We start from the raw sequence: 20558 nt of genomic DNA, 5'->3' as shown, positions 1-20558 counted from the left end.
CGATTAATTAATTACGCAAAAAAGTACATTTATGGCCATCGGAATTTACTCCGGTCTTGGTACTATTTGTTCCATAGTTGATTTTGCCTGTTTTTTTGTCTTGATCATGAAGATCAAGAATATATATATATATATTCTTATACATAATATATATATAATTATATTATATATTATATATATTAATATATATATATATATTATATATAAAATTATTTTTATTATATATAAATTTTGTTAAATATACTATATTTTCATCCGTACATTTTAGCAAACATTAAGAATGCAGTACATGGTCTGTAGTTTAGTTTAGATATCAGTTTATATATTACTGTCTAACTGTGACTGCAGATTATGTTATAAAACCAATCTTAGTTGACAAAAGAATGCTTCTTAAAACTGTGTATATACAGGGGTGCTGAAAAGTCCCGGGACGGTCTAATAACTTTTGAACTAATTACAATATAAGAACCAAAATTTACATCAAGTTTTTGCTCATATAAAACTATTATTTTATGTATTTCACCATGATATCCTGCTTATGGGGGACGTCCCGCTAGGGGTTGGTGAAAATTCTTAAATAGAAGCATAGGTCGAGTCGTATATCAAATTAAAGCTCTTTTTAATTAGAAACATTTTGGTGAAAATCTGACGTAAAACAGTTGACGCATTACAAAATGGCGAACACTCAAAGATTGTAAAATACAGAATTTTTCAAATGCAAACATTCTGGTTGTTAGAGAAAACTGAGACACTTAATCTTTTATTTTACTTCTTTTACTTCAAATCACTTACCAAAACAGTTATAACAAATGTTCAAAGTGTTTGCCTTCAGTTTGCTGACAATATCCCAATCGATTGTAGAACGCTGATATCGCATAGTTTAAAGCTTGGACAGGAACACCCTGAGCTTCTCTTACAATACGGTTTCTCAACTCATCCAAATTTTGAGGTTTTGTTTTAAACACTTTTTCTTTGAGGTAGCCCCAAAAGAAGTAGTCTAAAGGGGACAAATCTGGAAAACGGGCAGGCCATTCTATTGTTCCCCTTCTACCAATCCACTTATGTGGAAAGACATTGTCTAAAAAATTTCTTACATGTACGCCATAATGTGGAGGGGCTCCATCTTGCTGAAACCAGATATTTTCAAAATTATCACCGGAAACACGTTGAATTTCAGGAATTATCTGGTTTTGGAGTAATGCTAAATACACTGCAGAGCTTAAATTTCCCTCTACAAAGAATGGCCCTACCACATGCCGCCCCACAATACCGGCCCAAACATTTAACTTTTCTGGATGCTGAGTATGTGTTTGTATCATCCAATGTGGGTTTGTATCGCTCCAATAGCGGCAGTTGTGGCGGTTTACTGTTCCATTCAAGCAAAATGTTGACTCATCAGTAAATACAATGTTTGCTAAAAATCCTAAGTTTTCATTGATTTTATTCATCATAACTTCGCAAAACTCGATTCTACTATCAAAGTCGTCTTCGCTTAGTTCCTGCACAAATTTAGCTTTATATCCTTTGTAACTATTAGTTTTTAAAATCTCTGAGACTGAATATCGCCTAATTCCTTGTTGTTGTGCTATTGAGACAATCGATTCATGTGGGTTCTCAACAAAACACTGTAAAACGTCTAAAGCTTTGTCCTCATTGGTCGCGGTCTTGGGCCTTCCGGATCTAGGGAGATCTGCAATGTTTCCTGTCTGTTCAAACCGCTGTATTGTCCTTCCCACAGTAGATTTTGAAATTGGAGGTCTATTGGGAAAAGTATCATTAAACAGATGCCTTACCTCATCACATGATCTAATACGGTCACCATACCCCTAGCGGGACGTGCCCCATAAGCAGGATATCATGGTGAAATACATAAAATAATAGTTTTTTAAAAGCTTGATGTAAATTTTGGTTCTTATATTGTAATTAGTTCAAAAGTTATTAGACCATCCCGGGACTTTTCAGCACCCCTGTATATATATGTATAATATAGTCTATTTTACGAAAACTTTATAATCTGGAGAAAAGGTTGAGTTAATAATAAGTTTAACTTTCAAATTAATTCCATGTTTTGAAAAACTATAAATTGACATACATTTAATATTTGGAAATAAATAAATTAAACATATGATAGTTTTGGCATAATGCAATGTTTATATAGGACACTTACTTACATTTAACAGCCTGTAATTTAATCTTTTTAAAGTTAAGGATTTTGTTTTATTTAGTCTCAGTGTCAAGGATACTTATATGGTTATTTATGCATATTTGTATATCAACCAATATTAATACTTTTAAAACTGTTTTGTTCGGAAATACGGTTATTTTGGCACCAATGCTTGTCTATATGTTTAATTAATTATAATACTCACGAAAACTCTATTATTTCCCAAATTAATGTTAAAAATTACATGTAGTTTGATGGAAACAACATCGTTAGTCGTGAAATGATAATTTATATATGATAATAAATAATTTAATGAATTATCATACTCGTACATAACAAGTCAAAATTTTTTTTACAATAATAAATAAATAAATAAATAAATATATATATATATATATATATATATATATATAAAATTATATCACTATTTGTGATACACTTATAATCAAGAATAACACAAAGATTTTACTATCCTTTACTACAATGTGCATGTGTTTTTCCAGTACGTGCATAAAATGGACGCATTTAGTTCTGTTCAAGTGTATAAGATTTGCACAGGAAAGTATCATATTCTTGATGGTTACGAATTATTATGATACGTTGTTAAATTCCCTACATTGCATTCATTCCAGGCCATCCATAGAATATGTTAGTACTGGAGCACTTATATCCGCTACTGCTTGTGATAGTTACATCCAGAATGTGTAGATAACTTGAAACGTGAAAAGTGTCGGCCCCGACCTGAAATACTTGGATCGTGATGATATGTATAATATTTTACCTGCTCTTGTCGTGCATGCGCGCGCGCGCACGTGTGTATTGATTTTGTATATTGTTCTTAAATTTTTTCAAGTTAGAACTCTGCTGCTCTACTAAAATTATAGTAAGTAGTAGGTAAACTATATTAAATTGGGCTACATCATCCATAATTGAAATTTTTATTCATAGGGGTACAATCAATTAGTACAAATAGTAGCGGGAATATAAAATCATGTAATCTAGTAAGCTATTTTGACAAACTTCAAGAGAACTGTAGTCCCCTGTTCTTTTCGTTACTGTTCTGGCCTAATACCCCTTAGAATAAAACCAAAACCCCTTAGAACGGAGTAAATGACTATAGCCATAAGTATGTACTTTTGACATAAATTTCTTGATCGAAGCAACAAGGCAAACTCAAAGAAATTTTAACCCATGGTAAGATGAACCCTTCATCGTGATAGAAAAATTTATTTAGACTACATATTTAGTAATGAATACGTTTATCAACCCATACGGCTAAGACTTTACAGGTGCTGTGTTATAAACAACGTTTTGAAAAAATAAATTTGTTCGGTCATTATTTATTGTCCGTCTGAACACTTACATCGGACCGTAAAACATGAAATATGCAACGACATATCAACAGAATACAACAGAGCAGACATTTCCTGGCACAGAGTATTGATGCTGTGAAACGTGATTTTACTTCCATTTGGAATGTTGAATATTGCTAAAACAGAAAAACCAAAAGTATGCATACTACGTAAAGGCTTATGTTTAAAATATCACCAAGATGTAATAATTATTTTATTTTATTTTACATAAAAAAGTACAAATGGATACTTATAACATTTAAAAATATTAAATTTGTATACTAGCGTGTGTGTGTGGATGGATTTGCAGCACATAGACCAAATTTTAATTATCTTAAACAAAATTAGAAAAGAATGATTCATAATGATTAAATTTTTAGGTATTTAAGTTTGATATATACTGCAAAAACGTAAATTGAATTATGTATGATAATTTTAGTTTAATACTTATATTAATGTTTTATTATAATAAGACGTTTTATTTTAATAATTAACTAATTGTTGGATGTTAATTTATAATGTAGTTTACTATACCACATTTATTAGTTCTGACTGACCATGAAATCTAGACACATCGGATTTGGTACATATGTATTTATTTCTCTTATGTAATAGACGCACTTAAGGAAGAACTTTCTCTACTTGGTGGATCACATTATAAAAGGAAAACTCAATTAGAAAACCAAAACCCCTTAGAACGGAGTAAATAACTATAGCCATAAGTATGTACTTTTGACATACATTTCTTGATCGAAGCAACAAGGCAAACTCAACCTTGCGTCGGAAATATAATTCTTTCGAGGTAGAAATGCTTATAAACGTGCAAAGTTTTATAAAGAATTGACAATATATATCTTTAATATGGATACTTATAATGCTCATAGAAATTTACCTCCATCATGTGTTACTGTAAACCTAAGGACTGACATTATGATTCCTTCACAAGACGCAGGAATAGTAAATTTTGACTGAAATCGTTGCAGCTATTCAATACATATTCTTATTGAATGCTGGAGAGAAATTCAAGGTATTTAACTAGTACTACTTAATAAAATTGTTTTACTTCCCCACTCCAGGGTATCAAAACACAGATCTTTTATCTGAAATAAAAAATAGGTCAGGAGATATAAATATCTTTCAGTGACTGTGACTTATCTCAGGAGGGTTTTTTTAGATTATGCCCATAGTGTCCTATTTGATAAATCACGGATAACAGCTCCTTCTCCTTCTCCTTCTCTCTCTCTCTCTCTCTCTCTCTCTCTCTCTCTCTCTCTCTCTCTCTCTCTCTCTCTCTCTCTCTCTCTCTCTCTCTCTTAGTTAGTAAAAAGTTAGTAAAAAATATATGAGTAATGTGTTAATGTACGTCATCCGTAAGCAGGAAAAATTAATTATTACCTTGTGATGTATGATTTTATTGTAATACACGTTTTATTTGAGAATCGATTTGTTAGCTTTAAAAGGTAGTCTAAAGTTGAAAATTTAAGCATTGTAGAATAAAACTGATTAAAGTCATATAGATTTATATTAATTGTCTAGAGTAACTCCACTTATGTTTGTTGTTGTTAATTTGATTAAGTAATAGTTTATTATATTTAAAACAGTAAAAATGTGTTTTTATGTGTGCAATATAAAAAGTAGAAACATTTGCGCATTTAAGTTTTAGTAAATAAATTAAATAGATTAATATAAATTGTGTAAACTTTTTCCGTAGAAAATAATTGTAGCTAGTGTTTTCTAAATCGACCAAAATTATAAAGTAAAATAATTTGAGTCAAGTAATATATTATAATTAACAATGAAATTAAAAGTTTAGATAAAGTTAAGTAAGATTATTATGATTGAAATAATAGTCAATGTTTCATGTGTGTTATTATAAAATGGTGTGCCACAACTCTGTAAAAAAAACAATGTAATTGTACAAATTTGAGCCTGTCCCGGTGTAAGAGTGGACCTCTGGTCCAAACCGGGGCAGGGTAAATAAAGAAAGTATGAAAGTATCTCTCTCTCTCTCTCTGTGTCTCTCTCTTTACCTCTTTAAATTAGCTACTATATCAAATGTATGACCCGTAAAAGCTACATCAATACAGTAGTATGTTTTTTATCTGAAATACATAAGAAGTATATAAGTTTTCTATTTTTCACTGTTATTAAACCCTAAGAAGTGTCTGCAGGAAATACGTTTCAGTACATTTGTTAGTACCTCAGAAAGACTTATAAAAGCAAAGCAGCTTATAGGATCTCGAGTCGGAGGGATTTGCCTGACAATGTTCCACTACTTCGACTCTGAAAAACATCAGGGAAAAGAGATATGGTTTTAAAATAAGTGTAAGAACCTTTAATGCACATGAAACTTCACAATTAGTTTTCTCATACATTTGTTTACACATGTAATACTCTGGAATAGCTATTTATTATTGAATTATTATTAAATAATATTATATTATATTACAATGTACTATTGAATATTGAACACGATAATACATATAAAGAGAGTTTGCAAAATAATATACACTCAATTATGCCAATAATGAAATTATAAATGAAAGAATAATTAGAATAGATTTGATTCACATAGTTATCAATACTTCCACATGCCAATTAGTCGTATTGTCTATAGTTGGAATCCGAGCACCTCATATAAACTAAACTCAATTATTTGACTCTTTAAATCCACTTAATTTAATATTAATGTTCCAACGCCTACACGACTCTTACAGTTACGATCCCTATTGTGATCCTTACTTACACGCACAGGGTGTTTCGTGAGTGTTCTACCTTACTATACTTACTTTTTCTCAGAAAAACTACACCTTAAAACGGTAATTGCAAATAATTCGTAACTTGGCAGTTACATTAGACTAATCATAGATACATTAAAAAGTAGTAATGCCTTTACAGTTTTGGTGTAATTTAAATATATTCAAAGGAATGTCTCAAAAAAGACAAAATTAATGTTTAGTTTAAAAATGATTATTTGACTTGTATCAATAAAACAGTAGCAGCAAATTTATTGGTTAGATACTTTTTCTTTCTTTTGGGCGAAAAATCTCTTATACACAAGTTCTGTTTTTTTTATTTATTTTTTTTAATTATCGATTATTATTGTAAATTATTGGTATATAAAGAAAAGAGTTATTTTTTACATGTACCCAACAAATTGAATAGCCGTAACGGTTTTATCTTTCAACCAATTTAAAATTTAGCATTGTGGTATAGCAGTTACCTCAATTTACCCACATTTTATCTCTAGACTTCAAATTTAGCATGCAACTTCCGTAAAGCTTCGTTACGCGTCACGTGGAGTGGCATACTTCTATCTTGTTACAAGCCACACACGAGGTTTGTTCACGAGACTTTTTATAGTGCTACGATATAATACACACATGTACATATTAACGTTATGTAAGTACTACATAGTAACTAATGGCCATAACATACTCAGGTGGCCATACACTGTCATATAACGGGACGTTATTGATTCCCCCACCGTTAAACATATGTTACCTGCAGGTTGTGTTTTAACACTGAAACATGACATACATGTATTACAATTGAATCTAATATGTAGGTGTCCAGCTACAACTTACTTTTCTACATTATTAATTACGAGTATATTAACTTCCATTTATTCTGTCACTCTTTGGCATATTATGTCAACTGACAGACGCTATACAATTGGTAAATGAAATAAAATGATTTTTATGTGTTTTAGAATAGTGTCAAAGCCCAAAAAGGCCAAGAAGTGGCCATACACTGTTAAACTACGTCAATTTTATCAAATTTGGTATAATAATGAATCGAAATTATATTTTTATACATTAAATTACATAATTTGCGTATGTGTCAGTAATGACCCAAATAAAGAAAAATCTATACAAAATCATTCAAATGGCCACAAAATTTACTGAACAATCATATTCCTCATTGCAACGCTAATTTTATGACTTATCACCAACGAAGCTTGTAAGATTATTGTGCGTCGGAAACTTTCATGTGCTTGTTGACATTTTTAAACTTTATATAGACCTTTTAATTATTCATACAATGTGTGAAGTTATGGACTGTTAAATTATGCTGTAGAATCTTGGTTTAATACTGCAATAGATATGAAGTGTATAAATTGGTATTGTGTCCAATTGTCATAGGGGTTATACACAATAATGAATAAGAAAATCTGACCATTGATGGGAAAAGTCAGGACGTTAACTGTTTCCACAATACTCACCTGAGGGGCTCAATTTATTTTTGATTAAGAACTGGCACGAGAGAAAAAGTTATTTGGCGTCCAACACAAAACGTCCCGACAGATTATATTAGCAGGTAATATAATATCTGAAATGTTAATTTGATAGATCACAGATCCTGATCCTGTATCAATATTAAATATGTGAAATATCAAAAATTCACTTAAAATTTTAATTAGATCGTCTTTGGCGTTGGGCGTGGTCAAGGATAAAGCTAAGTTTACCATATTAATGCCAAATTGAACCAATAAGCAGCATGCGTTGTTTTCTGGTAAGCTAACTGGGTTTATTCTTGGAAACTATGGTAGAAATTCAAATGCAACAAAAACTCAAATGAGTTGCGAGGTGTGTTTAGGAATAAAAAGGCAAGAACCAGCATAAATTTATTTACGGATATTACATATTCAATGAAAAGTAATTATGTAAAATATACGAGTTTATACAAGCCCATTACTAGGCATGTTATTATTCTTATGACCAATATCAATAGATGTACATAACGTACCTACTACAACAGTTTACAGCAACAAAATAACGTTGTTATATATATTATAACAAAATGTTGTTATATTTATTATCCTTATTATGTTTTCTCTACTTAATATATTAAAAAATTATGATACATGGAATTTATTAAAGCAATTTTTTCCTTACATTTTAATTTCAAACAGTAGCTACTGGTTGAATTGAATTGAGTAACATCGAAATTCGTGTATAATATGAACCGATAGGGCGAAGTAACAAAGAACCCGAGAAAACATAATGAAAGGAGTAGCGTACAGGTGGATGACAGGACCTTTAAAGTAGGGCTCAAAATCCTAGAATAACTACTATAGAATAACTAAGAATAACTCATGTTTCAAGTCTCAAGGACCTTTTTATGAATTACATGGCACGTATGGTCAGAAGGACAGAGAACAGGCAAACAGACTGATCTTAGACCTTATGGCCTTAATAATTATAAGATTCTCTCTTATTGATTTACGTACCTTGTTTAAAGTCTCTAGGACTTACTCTAGGAGTCTCTAGGACAACTTCTATGAACAGTCATCGCAAATACAGACGGATATACGGATGGACTACGACTCAGTTTCAGTAAGGCAAAGTGGAAATCCTTAATTCTATCCGATTCACCGTAAACACTTCCTATAAATCTAATATTTTATTATTATCTAAAGTATGTTATATTTATGATTAGCTCTCAAGAAATTACCAAAGGAGAGGCTCATAATAATCTCTTCAGTACACATCTAAATATCCATAAAATCTGTGTTTCTTTTTTGGTTAGGAACACTAAGTGCTTTTCTGATAATTGCTAAACAAAAAAAACTTCTAAATTTAGAGTAATATAAAATTAAGGGGTAATTTTTGTTAGAGTGTAAATGATGTAGGATGCATACAAATTAAATTAAAAAAACCGCTTGGTGAACAATATTAAAACAAAAATAATGTTTTATTGAGGTAATACACCTTACTTCATCGGTTTTACAGAAACTGGAACAGTGATCATAATATTATTAGTTTCACTTGCACTAAGATTTAATTTCATGATATTAAGTTTAACCCCTAGAAACAGAATTTATAACTGTTTAAATTAAAACTACCTTGCCTAGTTACCGGCGTAGAGTCTGAATGATGGCAACGTCTTGTGACGTGTATTGCTTTCTGAGACAAGCTATCAGCCACACCAGTTTCCATCAAAATAAATTACGTTTAATTTTACTTCCATTAAATAATAATAAATCACTTTAATAATCGGTGAATCTTCTGGGAGTTCATCTTTTATATTAAATTAACTGAAAAAGTACGTTACGTAATGTTTTATTGCGTATTGGTTGTGTATTTTAAATATAATAATCGGCACCCGTAATGTAATTCGTAATGCATTAAATTGCAGTGTTTAGTTTATCGACCACAATAAAAACCGTCAAGTCTGCCCTACTCTAGAAGCATATTTTACGTAGCTGTATTTATAATAATCTCTAAGGCCGTTTGGAACCCTTCATACTCACATACTGTAGCATTGGGACATTTTTAATTGTTATACGCCTGTAAGAAATTCATGTCATATTTAAGTTAGGGCGTACTTCTAATAAAATGATGCTGTAACTGTGTTAACACCTCACATACAATTTTAATGTGTAAATCGATTAAGTTCACTAAGACACTACGTCAAGACCTTGTTGACGGCTTGGATTCAACTGAAATGGTGTTTAGGGCTTAAAATGTAAGTTACTGATTTGAATTGTGTGCATTTTGGTTATGAAAATATTACTTTCATCCAAAATATTGTATCACAAGCCACAGGATTCAAGAACGAGGCTGAAAACCCCTGAAACTAGTTCTAAAACTGCATACAGTTATCGCTGCAAGGGAGTAATGATAAGAATTGTGATAAGATCGGATTAGTGAGTGATCAGAGAGAGGAGAATTGTTACAGGTGAAAAAAATCCTCCTTGGTTACTGCTCTCTGATGAAGAATGAACCAAACGTTTGAGACACTAATAAACTGCTATATAACAAGAGTGCAACCTTGTTCCGAAGCCAAGCATTGAAATTTACTTAGGTTTCTTGGTCTTGCCACTGACCAAGAAACCTTCTGAAGCTATGTTTTCAACTTGAACTCCACTTACTGCGGCGAGTGGCGAGTGGTGTCGACCACTTAGTCATGATTTTAACAATAGAAGCCTTCTACTGTCTGAAATACTCGAGGACAGGTTATGGTAGGCATATCCCTGTGAACGAAAGGCAAGGGGCCAGGGCAGGTGTTGTGTTTGGACTGTTGTGCTGTTTTCTTATCGGAGGAATAGGACAGATAGTTGTGTAGATCGTCTAGATCCAAATTGTATAGTCGCGAACCATCCGAAATCATATCTAAATTATTAGTTTAAATTAATCTCAACAAGGCTGGTTAAGTTAGGATAGAGGAAATTGATTGGCAAATCTACGGCCAATAATAAAAGAACTAAAGCGCCCCTCTTCCGGTCACGACGCCACAAGATGGCGTACACATAAAAAAATAATAGTAAATTATATTAAAACTTGTACTCTCCAATTGTAATGTAAATTGGAGAAAGTTTCAAAATAGGTGGTCAAATATGCCTGCGAGAGAGAAGCTGAGAAATAGTTATCTACCTGAGTAGTGTAATGTATGATGACAAAGCTTACATGTAATAAGACTGTAGATGATACAAACATTGTCTCACTCAACATACATAAGATGGTAATCTGAACCGGGGTAAGTGTCAGAATAGATTGACCCAATTTGCCCGTGAGACGAAGTAAAGACATAGTTAGCTACCTGAGTAGTCTAGTATGTGAAGGGACAGTTTAATATGAGAAGACAGTAGGTGTTAAATATATTGAACCATTTGAGTAAGTGAGACAATAGATGACCAAGTATGCCCGAGAGACTAAAGTGCCAGGAAATCCCATCATATGGAAATTTATACATTTGGCAATAAAATCTATTTGTTTCAAACTATTTAAATGAAAATGTTACTAAACCTCAGGCATGATACAGAATGGCTTGATAAACCCAAAATTCTAAGAATAGCAGGAAACCCCCGGAACCGTAGACGCACATCATTTCAGTTTGAAATGCCATTCTTGATTATTTGAATGCCATTGATACTGTCAGTGTTTGTTCTTTTTTGAAAACATTTTATTTACATTACGTAGAAAATGTTTCACTACCAAACATAGTTTTTAAAGTAGGTGTATTTGTTTTACTACATACTTACTTTTGAGAAATAGACTTGGTAATCCTTTGTTAAATTATATTCATTAAAATGTTATAACATTAAATATTATTTCCTAATTCTTAGTTTTTAGTTTTACTGCAATGTATTTGTATCTCAACGTTTTTATAATACGTATTTACGTATGTTTTACGACACAAATTATTTAAACAGAATATAAATATCCATTGAAAATTAAATGAACTTTATTCATAGTTAGGGATTAGATGCGCCTTCTAAGAATCACAGTGGAATGGTAAAGGCTATTAGAGGCTGATTCTGAAATCGTGCCACTACAGATTCGAAGTTACATTAGACGCAAACCTTTCTGCAGAGCGGGTATTAATAGTCATGAGATGTAAAACAGCCACAGAAGCGCTAATCGCTAGCAACCATTTTGGACGTTAATGTACTCAATGAAAGTAATAGTGACTGAACACAAGCCGCTATGTTTGGGAAATATTAATTTTTTAGAAATATTTAGAAAAGTTGTTAATATTACTACCAGACATTTTTAGAAATACAGTAATAACATTTAAATTGTACGTATACATTTAAGACACATGAGTGGCATTGTGATATCTGTCATGAAAAATTAAAAAACGTTCTGAATACTACTGATGGCGATAGAAAAGAAGAGACCTGGATTCTGGCCTATCTGAAATTTGCAGGCGCTACTACTAGTATGTTGCCGCGCCTTGTTTCGTAATTCCATTATTGTGTCACTGTTCCATTGCTAGGATAAACAATACGCAGGGTTGGCTGTGGGGCGAAGCGCCTGAAATTACAGCGCGGCAACACACTAGTACACAGCTGTGCGCCGGCACGGGCCAGGTCTCTTCTTTTCTCTCGCCATCAGTAGTTATCGCAATAACCATCTGCCATTGCAAAGAAATTAAGCTAAATAATCATGGTTCAAAATATGGCGTGTTTTTAAGGGGTTTTCTATCAGATTCTCTTTTCCTGCATATTTGAGGTTTCATATTTAATCTAAGAATATCGTGGGTTCAGATATAAAACAACATAATGACTTCCACCCTTAAATTAACTTTATTATAATATCTTTTCGATACGCGTTGTCATTTTTATTTAATGTAAATATGCTGACATTCTAATGCATTTTCTCAGGTGGTGTCAGACATCTTGTGTTTGTTTTCGTATGTGTTTGCCCGTCAAGAATACATATCTCATTAGACTATATATCAAGTATAAATTATAACATGTTTTTTTGTGAATAAAAAATGTATATAGATGATATTAATACACCATGAACTAAAAAGTAAAGTTTGTTCGACTGTCTCAGTTTGTTTCTGCTTGTTTTAACTCAGCAAGTAGATTACTGTATTTAGGTCAAGTAGTCACGTCCGAATTTTTAGAACGTTTATCATTATATTTATCATTGTAAGTAAACATTTCTAAATTATTATAATTATTGCAAACAATTAGTTCAATTATTCCATCCTGCAGTGTGCAATTTGGAAAATTATTGGCTATTTACATGAAAAGTTATTTTTTATAAATAGTTTAAATTCAATACATTCATTTGTAATTGTGTAAATTGTACACTTTTAATTTATTATCCACAATGATGATATACAGATACATATACAGGGTCTGAATTAAGTTTTGATACGCCTGGATATATTCCAAACAGATTGTGAGATATTGATGTGCAACCTTCACCATACTTATTAAAATACTTTTTGTGATTTTTAAATAATAAAAAAGTTTTCCCCTTCTTTTAAAAAGGGCGTAATGTTGAATTTTTATATTGCAATCAAAACACAATGACATTAAGAAGACACTTCTGTGCCGTATCTATTAAATTATATTGGTAAATAACACACAAAATAATAATTTGTAGGGATAATGGCAATATCTCGCGCGTTTATACACACATAAAAACGCGTGCTTGTGTGTCTCACGAGTAACCCAAAAACTGCTTAGGTGGTTTCCTCTCGTCAAAATAATGTAAAATTTTATATAAACATATGTCCAGAAGCTACGGCTAGCAAAAGATTTCGTCTGTTTTCCTAAGATAGCACGAAAATTAAGCGAAACTGATGTTTTTATGGGGAAAATTTATTGGATTTAATTTTTTTAAATATTTAACTCAAATATTTAATAAAGTACACACACACACACACACACACACACACACACACACACACACACACACACATGACATATCCATGTATGTCCATTCGACATATTCATTAATAATGTTTTATAGTACAGGCTCACAAAATGTTTGGAAAGTGCAACAAAACGCTACTTGCGCCCGATAACTGCAGCACTAAAATACCTATTACAGCATGCTGGTACCAGCACAATACTGTGTGACCTGTATTGTAGCGTCAACTACTGCAGTGCTGCACTTCGTTCTCTTTTATGACTTTACGTATAGAATAATATTTCTTTTTTCTCACCTGATTATGATAAACCAATAAATATACGTAAACTGTATATTAAATGTCAATTTATGTGTATAAACTTATGCACATAATGAAACAAATATTTATGAAGGTGTAAAATACACGAAACACATTAAATTTATTTTATCCTCGAAACAACTGAAACCAACCTTTTTAATTTTATCGTTACTTGGTTTTTTATGTAATTACGTTTCTTCATTAAAGAATTTTTGATATTTCCAAAGTAGTTATATTTAAGTGTTTATTGATACACTTATTTATAATAATTATTGTTTAGTACTTTAGCCTCTTTGTGAGCAATGTACAATAAATAGTTCCAGGGAGAACTTGCGAGCAAATCCAAATGTTTAGCCGTAATGTGGGTAGGATTGATTTTAACTTTAATATTCATGGATTTTACAAATTTAAAGAAATTGAAGTCTCATTGACCACCTATAACATGGAATATTGTTACCACATATTATAAAATAAATATAATTTTCAAAATTAATTATACTTTATCCACAGTCCTCTCACAATAAGTGAAATAAATTAACGTTAAACTTTTACGGTATTTATTGATACACTTATTTATAATAATTATTGTTTAGTAATTTAGCCTATTTGTGAGCAATTTACAATAGTTTCAGGGAGAACTTGCGAGCAAATCCAAATGTTTAGCCGTAATGTGGGTAGGATTGATTTTAACTTTAATATTCATGGATTTTTCAAATTTAAAGAAATTGAAGTCTCATTGACCACCTATAACATGGAATATTGTTACCACATATTATAAAATAAATATAATTTTCAAAATTAATTATACTTTATCCACAGTAATTATAATTATCAGAATAACTTTTAATATATTTATATCATCATCCACTTAAACAAATTAAAGGAATGGGTGAAACCCATTTTTTATTTCTTGCTAAACTATTGTTTCCTACTTAAGGGTAACTTAGAAGCTTAACACATATTTGAAATATTTTAAATCCTGATAAAAATTACACTATTATGCATTTTTATTATAAAGGTGTACTGATTTTTAAAAGACGCAAGATTATTCATGAACTATATTGGTGTGCAGTAACATATAAAATGTATATAAAACTTCCGTCTGTCTCAAACAGGACTGTTTATTTTAACTAAAATATAGCACTAAATTGAAAAACGTCCATTATTTTTATATTTTTTAATGTTTAGTGAGTGGTGCTGGATGTAGTGTTTTATAGTAAAATTGTCGATAAACGGTTTTAGTCACCATCCTCTCTTGTTTGAAAAACCATTTACAATACAAGCTTAAGTAGGTAGTGTAGCGAATAATCTCTTCATATGTTAATCTCTTTACATTTAGGAAGAAATTAATAGCAAGGTAAACGCACGCCAGAATGTCGGGTCAGCATGGCAGACTTCGAGTTTGGCCCAGCAACATTCTAGCCCACACAGCAACTCAAAATCACAAATTTAAAGTTAATTTTCAATGCTGAAATAGGAGTAGTATTGACAGTTTCACCATAAATTAAAACCTTCCCATTAAACGCATTCGAAAGTGATACGCAAAACCAGAAATCTGTTTTCCTCAGCAAGTGGTGGGAGAGAATGCGATAACGTTCAGACGTGATTCAGGTATCATGAATAGTTAAAGTATGCTTCTCATTTTTGAACAGTATAAGTAGTGAGTTTTGTAAACTCTCATATTATAATGTTATAAGTGCTATATAAACCATATTATGTTGAATAAATATTTAATTACAAATAATTATAAACAACATAAATATAAAAAAGGTGGAGTTATTATGAGAAGAATTAGGCTTATTCAACTTTAGCACAGAACACTTTTTGGTTAAGAACCCCGTGCATAGATATAAGTGTGCATAACTCACAGTGAGCTTTACCAAGATAAAAGCGATCCAAGCCCATTGTGGGACTTCCCCAGACAATCAGTAACAAACTCTGGAAGTACAATGAACACCGAGATACAGCTACTTTGTGCTGGGTTTGTTCATTTGAATGTATACCTCTGTAGGGTTCATTTATTTACGTATTACCTCTATGGTTCACCAGAAAACAACTACAGGTTTTAAATGATAAATTTGATTTAAATGTTGTGTAAATCACGATTTATTTCTGTACAAGTAATATAGCTATGGTGGGAAGGGCTGATTCAGTGTGAATAGTGATTATAGCTGCAGTTCACCTTCCTCTTAGTGTGGCGGCTGGAATCTCGTTCTGTCACAGACTTGACTCCCGGAATCTGAAGTCATGTTCGTTTGAAGAAATACAAAAACGTCAGCGACGAAGCTCAAAATGATATTTTTACATAGTTTTAATATTTTCCATACCTAGACTGCTATAGTGTAATCTAGGAGAATAAATATCCTAATTATTTCAATTGAGTGCATTACAATCATATAGACACGAGCTCTAAAGACGATGGTGCAACCGAGTTTTTTAAACATAAAAGTAGATATGGTGGGCCCCTCTGATCCAATGTGAATGTTGAGTACTGCTTCAGTTCACCTTATTACTGGATTCCAGACGCTACATATTTTATATTTTCCGCTGAAGAGGAAATTATTTTTTAATTTTAGAGACCTCACTTAACCTAGAAATTATATTCGCACAACATCTCGAAATGGAACTGACTTATAGAACTGTAATTTCGCATTAAGCCTCATTTCATAGGTAACATTCAATCATGGTGCAGTTAGAATTCAATTACGTTGAATTTCGTGGTATTTTGCCGAAAGTCAGCGGAAAATGTTAAATTGATCTTAGGGGTGTTAAAATCAACCTAACTTGTCTATAGTATAAATATTGAAATTGTGTTTGGGTTCGTAATTATTTAATTGCTAGGATTTGATAACCCTGGAAGTAAAAGTGTTTCACTCAACTAGTGTTTGATGGCGTTCCAAATTTGTCCATTAATTAAACAAACTAATACATTTTAACAATAAACACTTTGAAATCCTTTAATAATGATCGTAAAAGTATGTTATAAATGTCATGAGTTTCAGTATTTTACTCACAAAATGGTAACTAAGATTGTAGAAATACATTGCATGAAAAACACAGATTTGGAAATCACATTTTTATAGTCAAACGTTTTGTTAATCATTACTATTTTTCGTTCTCTTCATTATTAACATTTACAGACATGAATGTATATCCTAGCAATAATGCAACCTGACGATGTTACTGACTACCAAATATATATCAACAACTATTTTTGTGATGAATTATATTATAACAAATTAAGAAAAATAATGAACAGTGCTTTTTTACCCCCAACGTTTTATTAAGGACTACTAAGTAGTACTCAAATAAAAATATGTTATACTACAAAAATTAAATATGTAATATTATTTCAAAGTCTGTTTGCTATATAATCCTGGTGAAGCAAAATAATTATATTTAGTAAAAAACCTCTGTTAAATATAATAAAAAAGAAGGGGAAAATACAATAAAATAATTCAGGAACATTGTTTGAATTAAAAAATAGAAAATAGAGTATGTTTAAAGAAATAAACTTAATTTTTAAAATCCTAAAGTAGTTCAAATTCGTCTTAATCAGAAAATTTTCCTGCCGTATAGTTGGGCATAACTGATTTCAAACTTTATAATTCAATATTCCCTCCAAGACCTTCCAAATAAACTGAGTATTAAGGTATAAGTTTGTTGAAACTTAATATTGTAAGTTATTTAAATGATTGGTATCTGTTAGTCTATTCATTATATGGTTTGGTAAATATGAGAATGAACCTTTATCAATATAAAAAGCAATATACACACAATTGTATATCTGTGGGTCACAATGTATAATAAATTGAAATATAACGTATAATTAGGCTTAAAACAATTTTTAGATCGTTACATACATTTAAGGTTCCAACAAGAATTAATTATAAAAGTGTATGATTTGCTTTATAATAAAACATAATATTAATATATTTGGACTTAATAATTAGGTAGTTAAAAATATAGGGACCCAAGAATGAATGAATTAACATATTATACTATATTGTTATTATATAATTCAGTTTTGAATCCTTATTTATGACGCTCTTGTAATAATAATATAATGAGCCTGCATATATAAGTTGAGGATGGCTGGTAATCAATAATTATATTGAGATCGAAACAACATTTTAATAATTTACACACGTTGTGCTTGAATATTAATTTAAAACCACTGAATTACGCAACAGTCTAACATTAATTAGAGATGTAACTTTAATTCGTTATCAATATAAAATCATGAATAAGTTTGTTGCACTTTTGCGTCACAGTAGTTTATTATTGTTACTTTAAATAACATATAAATGTAGTAGTTCATCTTGCTTGTATTTTCTTTAATATATTTATGCCTTTAGTATATTTGAAAATAACATTTTGGCCATTTATATAAATTTTCAATTAATACTTTTCACCTCCTACAAATTTTCTTTTTGAAAAATTTTTAAATTTTAAGAAGCCTAATTATTTGCAAACACTGGCCCGTAACCTAAATAACAATAGTGAGTTCATTAGTACATTTATAGAAGTGTCAGTGTAATGTTGTCCACGGGTTTAATAACATTAAAACATAAAACCAATATTTAATACTTTTATTTTTTGTGAGGCCTTTCGTTAGCAAGGCTATCTTCTTCAGACACATCACAAAAGTGTATTAAAGTCAACAGTAACCAATATAAGCTCCATCTACAACATAGTCCACGGGTGTTGAAGCTCTGAAAGTAACAAGGAACATAAGCTGATTTATTTAATTCATTAGATGGTATTTGGCTACATCGTTTATTTTTTTTCGCTTCATCAATGTTCATTATTAAACGAGTTTCAATGTTAAAGTTCAATGAAAAAAAATCGGGTTAGATGTATATGATCCATGGAAGGCTATAGCTTAGGGGACTAAGTAATCATTTAAAATTTTAATTTTAAACATATTTTATTATTCTGTAAAATAAGAAAGAAGTAACATTAAAATAGTAACAAGAAATAACAAATAAGTAAGTTGAAAACATTACTGCTCATAAATAACAGATTAACAGTAATGATTTCTTGTTTCTCGGCATCTGAAAGAATATTTATCAAATGTATAAAAAAATTGCACCAAACCATATTTGGTTTATATGTTACCTTGTGCTGGTAGACAAAACAAAATGGTTCATTAAAACTGCAATCTAAAAGGGTATGATAGAATTATGCCTTTAAAATTTTGTAATTAAACCATGCAATCCATTCGATTTTTATAAAATATGTTTTATAAACAAGGAATGTCCTTACAAAAACGCTGCATGAAACTTGTAATGGGATGAAAATTTTAAAGAGTTAAGAATTGATATTTATGCTCCTATTTTATTGTAGATCTGTTAAAATGTAACACTATAGTACGTTTGAAAATAAACTCTCGTATTTAAAACACACAACACGAAAACATTAACAGTTTTTTTGCCTGATGAGAACTGAGAGAAATATTAGATTTTATTTTAATATGTAGGATAAAAATGCCAGTGTTGTATTCATAACAGGTTTATATCGCTAATTTATAGGCTGTGTTTTAAATAAATACTCATTATTGAATTTTAAATAAGTGGAAACGGTTTAATAATATTGAGAAAATTTGATATGTACCGGATTTTAGTTTCAAAATAATGTAGTTGGCTCATTGTAATTACAATTATTACAGTTGGGTGGAAATCTCATAAGTAGGCACAGATTTTGATAAGTATTTAAATTTAGACTTTATAGCTATTTAGTATACCTTCTCTGAATAAAGAAAAAAAATGTTTTCCCACATTAAGTTGCATATTCAACTTTATGAATCGTTAAAATATTACAATTAGGATATATAACACTTCTAATACGTCAGGATCTGTAGTTATAGAAATTGTTTACTAAATTAAATTGTATCAGTATTACAATCATGAATGAATTGATAATATATATATATATATATATATATATATATATATATATATATATATGTATATATATATACATCAATATTGAATATACATATATTTTCTTCATGCAAAAATAAAAAACCAAATATTGGTAAAATCTTTATGAATTTTCGTATGTCTTTAGCATACTTCTTCAGATAACAATAAATAGTGTATAAATATTTACAAAATTAAATTATTAAACTAACTAAATACAAACAAGAAAAAGAACTGAAATATAATAATAAACAGGGGAAAATACCTCTTAGCTGATGTTTTCATCAGAAATACCAAAGAGTAAAAAAATTATTATAGAAATTAACGAATGTTCAAACCTAAAGGAAATTTTGATTTTAAAACAAGTTGATGAGCAGTTTCGCTCCTATTTAACCTATTTTTAACCTATTTATATTTTTGTTAGCATGCAATGGAACATTATTGATGCCTTTTAATTTATAACAGTTTTCAATTGTGTCCTGATTATGTTCCCTGGAATGTACAGAGAGGGGCTTGTCATCTCCATGAACAATACTGTAACGGTGACCTGTCATTCTGATACGAAGAGGGTTAGAGGTTAGGCCAATATATTTTTTATTACATAAATTAAAATTTAGCTGATATATTGTATTACTTAAATTACAATCAATAGTTACTTAAATTGAATACGTTTTATTGGTTATGTTACTGCTAAAATTTTGA

This window comes from Homalodisca vitripennis, chromosome 5 (assembly GCF_021130785.1).
Source record: "Homalodisca vitripennis isolate AUS2020 chromosome 5, UT_GWSS_2.1, whole genome shotgun sequence".
In the NCBI taxonomy this organism is placed as follows: Eukaryota; Metazoa; Arthropoda; class Insecta; order Hemiptera; family Cicadellidae; genus Homalodisca; species Homalodisca vitripennis.
The sequence above is the reverse complement of the archived record's forward strand: the minus strand, read 5'-3'. Positions refer to the sequence as shown.